The 10,069-nt window shown below is 36.4% G+C and overlaps 1 long non-coding RNA gene across 1 annotated transcript; it reads left to right on the top strand.

Moving 5' to 3' along the window:
• Window positions 1-8,435: 8,435 nt before the first annotated feature.
• On the top strand, window positions 8,436-9,463 carry LOC126815387 (uncharacterized). Its single transcript, XR_007677882.2, has 3 exons — window positions 8,436-8,524; window positions 8,671-8,803; window positions 9,261-9,463. It is a non-coding gene; the product is annotated as an uncharacterized LOC126815387 (long non-coding RNA).
• The last annotated feature ends 606 nt before the right edge of the window (window positions 9,464-10,069 follow it).

Genomic DNA, 10,069 nt, shown 5'->3' with positions numbered 1-10,069 from the left:
GAGTGCTGTTGGTGTGACAGAGCGGTAAATAGAATACCTCTAGTCTACGTAAAGAAAGTGCAGAAGCGCAAACACAACAACACTGCTTTCAGATCAACGTCAGTCTTGTTGCAGCTAATGGCATTTTGCGAAATAACATACGTGGTTTAAGCAGTTTGAATGAATCATGCATAATTAAACAAAGAAGAAAGACAATTAAAGAAACAAAGAAACTATCTGATGTCACATTCTTAGGTCATGCATTTCTATAGGATAAACACCAATACACCTCATACATTGCCATTGACCTCTTTTCTAATGAAAATCTGAAAGGGGAGGACAACATAACCGGATCTGATTAGGCCATTTTAAACCATAGTACATTAAAAGAAGAGAATTCATAACATAATCATCGTTTTTTTGGGAAAATATTGAATTTATCTTGTATCAATTTGTTGCGATCCTGACATAAATTCACATGTATACTCGATTTCAAACTGTTAAGTGATACTTGACACGCAACCAAAACCAGAACACGAATCTTCGTCTTTTTGTTCAATTCAACGATACTATGCACGTTACTATAACTAGCACTGTTTTTCGTTTTTGACTGGATACTAGTCGTTTTAGCCTTGACTTTCGTGACATTCAGAATTAAAAGCAAGCATCGGCAACGGCAAGCATATTTTCCAATTTAAACTGGAACATTTTTATTCAATAACATGTAACTGTTACTGCTATACTTCTCTTGAGAAGATGGCGGACAGCCAAGTCAACGATCTAAAATTCATGAAAGTTTTATTATATTGACAAGTCGCGACACCTGTTAATGGAGCAGATGACAATTCCAAAGTGAGGATTCCGTTATGTTTACGCTGTAATAATGAGGGGGCTATTTGGTAATAAAAATCATGCAACGGGATGAAAAGTGTGCCTTGAAGATGTTTACTGAACAGTTGCAGTAAACAATGGAACGTTCTTGTTATTAAAAATGCATGAATAATTTTTGTTTAAAATAGAAGACGAGGCCCGAGGAGCGAGACTGTTACAAAGATGATTTTGTGAAGTTTCTTAATCGATTTAAAGAAAACTGTTTCCATTCACCAATGACTAAATAAATCAAATGTTGTTTTCAATGCATTGCAAAATTTGATTAATGCTAGAATTGATATCATTTGATAAGGGGAGGATTACTCTAGTTTCTAGACTGGTAGAGGTCACCCTCTTCCTCGGATAACTTAAAACGTAATGCTTATTCTATGCGACCATAACCACTTCTACAATTTATTACAAAATCTATGTTTAATTCTTCCACTCAGACATACGCTATTGATCAAAACCAAAAACAAAAGATATGTTGCCAGGCAACTACAAAAACATACTCACTATCAGCCATTTCGTTGAGCCTGAATGAGAAATATGAATTGCTTATAAAATTTCATTGCTCTGACCACTTCAGAAATCATCTTTCAAACTAAAATGAGAATAAATGAGATTAAATATAGCTTTATCTTTCGGCGAGTACAGTATCCCATAACATTTTTTGAATGATTGAGTGATTATTACGGTCTCCAGAGTTCTTACAAAATTTGGTATAAAGATCGTATAAAACAACCTTAGGCGCCACAGTGGCTAAGTGAGTAAGACACTGGCTCGCTAGCCCGGAGGTCGCGAGTTCGCTTCCGGTGTTGGCCGAGAAAGTTTATATGGATTTTCCGGCGTTTTTCCCCATGTCAATGGTGCAGGACATAGGACCTGGCGCGGTCAGCTGTCTAGTCATTCGGATGGGACAAAAAATCGAGGTCCCGTGTACATACTGGCGTGCACGTAAAAGATTCTTGGCAGATGAAATTCGATATAAGAGTAACCCGTAGCGGCGCTGCCCTGGCAAAATTTCCTTCATAGCATACTATATGACGTATGCCCGTTTTCATTGGCCCAGCTGGAACAGCCCCATTTCATTTCGTATAAAAAAAAACAACCATACTTGATTATCTTTAGTGGGGTAGATTGCTGGGTGGAATGATGTACGGTGTAGACCACGTGGTCTGTTAGCCAGTCTATACAAGTCATGGTTTCAATCTCAGACTTGTACGTAATAAAACAATGGGGTCCGGGTAATCCGACGTCCTCATTCCCATTTTTATAACCCCACATTTTCATGATGACGTATATTGTCGTCGCCCCTGTCCGCCCGTCCACAATTGTTTGTGGACAGTCTACAGGTCACAATTCTTATCAGATTTCAACGAAACTTGAAATATAGGTTTATCTCCCTAAGATCTCGACTCCTTTCGATATTGGCATGTATCGGAGCGTAACTTCATGGAATATGGCCCCTGATTGTACGAAAAGTCACTCCTTTCGATATTGGCATGTATCGGAGCGTAACTTCATGGAATATGGCCCCTGATTGTACGAAAAGTCACCTTTTTAGCTTGTGGACCCTATAGAGGTCACAATTTTTTATCCGATTTTGTTGAAACTTGAAATATAAGTTTATAACCCAAAGATCTCGGTTCCTTTCGATATTCGCGCATATCGGACCGTAACTTCCTGAATTATGGCCCCTGATTGTTATAAAAAATCGCGTTTTTAGAGAGAGGTCACAATTTTCTTCTGGTTTTGATGAAACTTGAAATGTAAGTTTATAACCCAAAGATATTGGTTCCTTTCGATATTAGCTTGTATCGGATCATAACTTCCTGAATTATGGCCCCTGATTGTACGAAAAATCCCGTTTTTAGCTTGAGATCCCTCTACAGGTCACAATTATTACCCGATTTAAAAAAAACGTTTGAATATATCACCGTTACACCGTAATTTTGATTGAGTTCGGATTTTAAAAACCGTTTAAATATATCACCATTCCACCATAATTAATGTTGAATTCGAATTTCTGGAAAATCAAAATGAAACTGCCAGACAAAATGTCCGCTCTTTGTACGCAAATTGTGTAAAAGTATGCAATACGAAGGTTGTGGACCCTCTAGGGGTCACAATTTTTATCCGATTTCGATGAAACTTAAAACATATGTTTATATCCCAAAGACCCCAGTCCCTTCTGATATTTGCGCATTTCAGACCATAACTTTCTGGATTATTGCCCCTGATTGTACAAAAATCCCTTTTGTTTTTAACTTGTTCTCTATCCATCTCTTGCAAAAGGTGGGCGTATCCTGCCTGGCAGCCACTGGTTTAATTTGCCTGCTATCCCCCTCTCAAAATTACCTACCATAACTAACTTTAACAAAGGATTACATATTTTAAACACACGGAACTGCTATTAAAAATGTAGACATTTTTCAGGTATTGTATTGCATACTCGTATTGATTAGTCAACTATTTATTTTGATATATTAAAGAAAAAAAGACAATGTACATAAAGGAGAAATATTCTAATAAGGAAGTAATGCCAGGGTTTTATAATGGAAGCAAAGTCTTGGATTATATGTGAAGAAAAGAAAGCTAATATCAAAGAATCCACAAACAGCCTTAAGACTAAACCAAAACTCAATATGATTGTTAAAGAAGAAAAATGAGACACAGCTTGTGAAAATATTAACAACTACTTTTAAAGTGGGTGTTCAATATTGAAGTCTGGGTAAATATTTGAACACGATTTACAGTACAATTTTTTTCTCTGTGGTCTCATTCATTGCTTAGTTTTTGTATCTCTGGAAGATTATTCTCCAAGACAATTACTTTCTTCCAGGCTCGTGGTCAAAATTAAATGATTTTGTCATAAATTAGCCTAATGACAAAATGATCGCCTCTCTCCGTAAAACCGATTCTACAGTTATTTGTTTTTCTAGAAACATCATAGAAACATCAAAGGATCCTCTCTTCCCATTTAATTCCTGTATCAATTTATCTCTCTGTAGCAAGGATTTAACGTCTTTGATTTGATTTTAGCTGATCTTGTTTTGTTTAGACAACATGAAAGTATATGTGTTGGTGGCAGTCAATATCGCTAGGTTAAGCTAGAGATGCATACGAAGGGTTTGTTTGTATATTATTTGCCTTCGATCAGAGATAATCAATTTTATCACCCGATGCTTTGGAACATAATAACGTTGATTATAATTGGGCGAGATTGATTAAACTTGGGCTATAGTTTCGATGGTGGTCATCTTCTCCTCTGGTTAAGCAGTTTGATAATAGTTTGATTTCTCGATGCTTATGAAAAAAAATAAATGACTACTTACTTAAGGACTAGGGCGGGGATATCAGATTTTAGATGCATGCTAATTATATTGTAAATTTTTGTTCATGACTAATTACTAAACACACATTGTGAAACATAATATAATTAGTGCCGTGGCATAACATTTGCTGCGTAGCTTCCGTCTATAAAAACAGGGACCAAACTACCCCTCCATGCTAGGGGTTGAACGTGTTCGTATAAGCAACAGGATAATGCTTCTTCGCTTTAGTAAATCCTGATAGCAGGAGTGTTCCATCATTTAAAAAAATTTCGCTGCATAAGGAGAAAGTCAAAAAAGTTACCTTTGTTTATATAAAACATGGTAATGTATCATCATTCCCAGGTTCACAAATTGAATGGCAATGAAAATGAAAACTAGGGAGTCTGTTACGAAACGTCTAAGTTAAATGGTTATTTCCAATAAGTATTGCTGTTTACTGATGACAGTTTTAAAATTAACATAAGATAGTTCTTGTAAGGCAGGATTTTGCCAAAACCTGGGTTGTGTCTAGGCTGTAGGATTATAAATTTATAACATTTGATCATATTCTTGTTGAGGTCTTTCTAATATTGCATCGCCTTACTGGTACCCCAGGGAGTGAGGTATAACAGGGAAAGATATAGTCTATAAATAAAATATACCACCATCGATTTTAAAAGATCTACCCATGACAAAGTAATACTTAGTATTTTGACATTATCAACCAAATGGCTTTGTAGGAAGCAATATATAAAACTATAATAATGGGTTGTTTTTTTTACCAAAAATGAATTTTACCGGTTATATATGGGTCTTCTTTGATCACCAGTAGACATAACAAAAACAATGATCACACGTGGTAACATAACGATTTACACTATTTATAAAGACATCTTTACACATCTGTTTGATGTGCTAAGAAAGGTTAACGATATTTTGACACAATATTTATTAGAAAAATATATTCTCCCATGGAAACAATCATTCTCCCAGCGGACACCTCGAAATCACGATGACGTAATGTTGGTGTATTATCTTTATATTTTCGACCGTATTGCTGTTATGACCTTCTTCAATTATACTCCGGAATTGATATTATTTTGTTCACACACATGGGCGTACTATATGGATCAGGAACCGGGCATTACGTAATCGTAGTCATTTTTAGGCTTTTTTTTCGAAAAACATAAACAACAAGAAGATGAGTAGCGCTTGGGGACCAGTTGCCGACCCAAAAATATTCTCAATAACCGTCGCGGATATTAACGAAATCCACCGTTAGTCGGTTTGGTTGTTCAATTTATGTTCCAAACATTCTGCGTCACACAAACATACCCAGTATTTCATTCCAATAAGTCAATCGAACTTCGAACGTCGGTCGTATTTTGTTTTACTACTAAGCCAAATGTGAGAAAATAATGGAAATGTCATGGTACTGTACTTAACTGTGTTTGTAATCATCAGGATTTTATAAGTAAAGATTATATGTTTTGTTAATCATGCGACCTCAACCAACGAACAGATCTGCCTAATAGAACACAGAGGCGGAAAAGTCCCTTGAGGCGAGAGCATGTCTAAACTGATATCTTAAAAAGTATAACCTATCAAAATCTTATAACATTAAGCCTTATTCTTTACACCAGGAAATGGTCCCCAGGCGCTATTCATCTTGTTGTTCTTCTTCTTGGGAGCAATGCTCCTCGAAAAAAGCCTGATACTCCGATAATTCAAGTACGATCTACATGAAACTTGGCATGCGTGTTCCTTCGACAGTTGCGCATCGATGAACGTCACCATTCAAATATGGCTGTTATGACACCATGCTCGTTTCCTGGTCCATATAGTGCGCTCGCACTTATTATTTGTATGTCTCCAAATAGTTCTTTGGTGGAATGTAATAAATGTACATCCCTCTTAATGTTTATCAATATGGAACGATGGCATTGTCGGTAGAACCCAGGTTTGATTTCTGAAGTCAAGGTGTTGATTCGATTATCCAAACTTGGCGTATATCTGGCATATGCTTTCTAGAACATCTAATGCTCCGTTATCCGTTAGAGTTGATTCTCAATTTAGCTGCCTACGCTTTAAAAGTCTAAAGTAAGAGCGTATTACTATAATATCGAATTCAAACTACAAATAACAATAAAACAATGTAAAATTATAATTGTTAGACGATATAGCTAAATGTAATATTTTAATTACCCGATGATATAGCTAAATGTATTATTGTAATTACACGATGATATAGCTAAATGTAATACTGTAGTTATCTTACTATACAGGTAAATGTAATATTTTAATTACACGACGATATAGCTAAATGTAACATTGTAATTATTACTGTTGTGTAGACGATCGATAAAAATCGTAGATAAAAAAGAATGTTTTAAATCTGTTGATTAGAACAAGCAAAAACTGAACTTCTCTTGGGTCAACCATAGAAAATCAGATGATTTGAATTAAGATGAAGGAGAAGACATTATCACTATATATATAAAATATGTTCTTATGTTCTTACAAAACATCTACATCATCGATTTTACTATCTCGTTTGGTTCTTGACAAATCACTAGCTTTCCCTCAGGCTGTGTTACTATGGAAACGTGTATAAAATATCTTCTCTTGAATATATAGAAAAGCGACGACTGAAATTAGCCTTGTTAAAAAAACGGAAAGGTATAATATGTTGGTAATATCGATTTTATGTCTTGACAGGAAAAGGTATTTCTCTCTAGAATTCAACATCTGATTTCTCGATTGTGTCATTAGTACAATAACCCCCATTCAGGTGGAATTCAGAACTGAGCATCCGTGCTTACTGCTTACACACAGGAGCATGGCGGAAAGTTCGCAGCAAAGGGGGTGGGGGATTTCGTAAAGGCAACCCAAGGCGCTTTAGTAGCGCTAAACAAAACGACCACAGCTCGTGAGTAAGCCAGTTATGGGTATATGAACCGATTTTGATCCCGTTTTCTATCAGCAGAAGCACCCTCTCGGTGATAATGTGGCGTACTTCCCGTGGAAATTTTGCAGTTTTGAATACCATTTTTGCTCTATAAATTGCTTCAATTCTAATTCCTACTGACAACTCATAATTTGCGACTTCGGCAACTTTTGCAAAGCTTGCTAAGAAATCAAATATATAACACCCCCCCCCCACTCAACGAAAACTTTTGTGATTTTAAACCCGTTGGTCTGGTAAATTGTTTGCAGGTTTTTGGGGTTTAATGTTTATAAACAATATTTCATTCGAGAGATTATTTGCAGTTCTATCCTTTTTGGGGAATTTAATGTTTATAAACAATATTTTATTCGGGAGATTGTTTGCAGTTCTATTCTAAGTTATTGCCAGCCCCCCCCCCCCCGCCCCGCCCCGCCCCGCCCCTTAGATAATTTGCAGTTTTAAGCACATTTTGCCCGAAAATGTTTTTTGAATTCTACTTCGCATCGCGTCTCTGCCGTCCCTTTGAAATAATTATCATATCATTCAATTATTATCATGCTGAAAAACAAACCCAATAGAATTTTGGCGCCTTTCGGGAGTGTGTCATCCCACGATCACTGTTTACGTACAATTATTACAAAATTATTGATGACTAAAAATTTGGGTGTCTTATTTAGTCCAATTTAATCACTCTCTTTCCCGGTAAGAAATTATATTTCAATGTGCAATTTAATGGATTTGTTTGAAAGAATTTTAGTATCTGTTCGAAATAAAAATATATTTAATTACTTAAAGGGGAATTACTTAAAGGGAGACAAATCCAATAACATATGTTCTATGCGGGGCAGGTAGGGAGACAGAAATGGGGCTTCACTCTGGGTCATTTCGGGACCAGTATATTACATGTCGCCTAAAAGCGTGATTTAGCAGGGGATGATAAACAGAAAACACACAAGAGCTCGGACAGCTGACAAACTAATTAATTTACTGTTTGAAGACCTGGTGTGGAAGCAGACATCAGCCCGGACTGTAATAGCACGGGGCAGGGTATTTCTACTCTTTCTAGAACACCCAATACCCATAGCATAATATGGTGACTCTAATTCACGGGTGTTGCGTAAACAATTCGCATATTAAAATTCTGCTAAAACTGTCAATATGTAGGCTACTTGACTCCGATAGGAGTGGAGTATGTATTCCCCCAGGCTAGCATTTGAATACACAATGGCACTATCCTAAATTTAATTTTTGACGCAGATGTCTAATACCATGATTTATCTATATAATCTAGATATTTATTTCTTATCACTGACCTACTTACAAGGCTCTATCCTAGTCTGTAATAGGAATCAAGATGAAGGTGTTATTTTTTATACTCGTGACATTAACATATTCTGCTTTACATATGCAGGTAGGCTAATATATTTTATGACGCTGGTATCATTTTCGGCTACAAAGTATTAATACTTATGTTTTTGTGATTCGAAATAAGAATGGGCGTTGTCCTATCGGTAACGCATTTAAAGAAAATGTTGTTGTTTTTTTTTTAAATTTCAGGTGAATGCTATCTCTGGACGCGAGTGTAAACTCCAAGAACAATGTAATGATGGAGAATGTTGTGCTATTCCTCCACTGTATCCCATCATGAGTAAAAGATTGGCACTTCTGCCTACTCCAAAACAAAAAATTGGTAAACAAAAAATCTGTTTAAATGAAAAATAAGCCCACTTAAACCCTTATTTACAGGCGTTATGTACAACTAAATATGATTTTTTGTCATTACAGTATTGGGGGGGGGGGTGTCAAGTAGTTCAGAACACGTGCGATTTAGATCATAAGGTCAATCATTGATTCAAGTGGCGTGGTTTCCACCCAAGCTTGTTGCCATGGCTCACTGGATTCCTCTAGAACTAAAATTATTCATGTTAGTCCCGAAATGAATCGGGTTGTGTTGAGTAGACTTGAAACCCCATCTCTACACCCCCCCCCCTCTCTCTCTCTCTCTCTCTCTCTCTCTCTCATTAGATTATGGATAATACTTTCAGGACACTGCATGACGTATTTACCCGTCAGGTTCCACCTGTGACCCTCATCTCTACCCCTTCACTTTCTCATTCTCTCTCATTAGAGTATGGATATACTTTCAGGACACTGCATGACGTACTTACCAGTAGGTTCCACGTGTGACCCTATCAGCCAATTAAATGGCTTGCACTGTGGATGCGCTAAAGATTTACATTGTAATTTCTACCCAGATAAATTTGGTAAAAGGAAGTTGCTGCCAGGAAAAAGGATCTGTGAGGCCAAGAAAATTTTGAATTAAATAAATACAGTATACAAACCTATCACGATTTGCCGTTAACTGTCACCCGATGTCAAATTATCCATATGATTATAACAGATTGTGACATATTATATGGTAGGGCCGATTTTTAAGCGTGTGAGGTGGCTTCAAATCAAATTTTCTATGTTTATTTATTTTTATGTACAATTAATATACATACGAGTACGTTTCTCGGTTTTTAAAAATTCTATAATACCTGTATTTGTGTTCCGACTATGTGGGCGTCCAACGCGTAGCGGTATCCATCATAGATCGGTATCATACAAACCAAGTTAGTCGGTTTCTTACTCAATAACAAAAGGGAGTGTGGTATTGACTTTGAAAACACTACCCCACAGTTTAAAATACCTAAAGACAATCGTATAAGGCATATTAGTGTGAAATAACTAGAATTATATAATGCAAAACAATTGTCACCATAATGTTCGCATATTACTTGAGGGTTATGATGGTTGGAGCCTGTGAATATGGTAGGGTCGGGGATCAACTAAAGAAGTCAATGTTCTCACATTGTTTGGGGTCCTTTTTAGTGTTGAATTGACGTCGTTTGTATTTTGTGAATTGGTGAGACCGCCTCACACTAAATTTGTGCATAAGCTAGAAACATCAGGA

Source organism: Patella vulgata, chromosome 3 (assembly GCF_932274485.2).
Source record: "Patella vulgata chromosome 3, xgPatVulg1.2, whole genome shotgun sequence".
Taxonomy (NCBI): domain Eukaryota; kingdom Metazoa; phylum Mollusca; class Gastropoda; family Patellidae; genus Patella; species Patella vulgata.
Note: the sequence above shows the minus strand (reverse complement) of the source record. Positions and strands in the feature narration are given on the sequence as shown.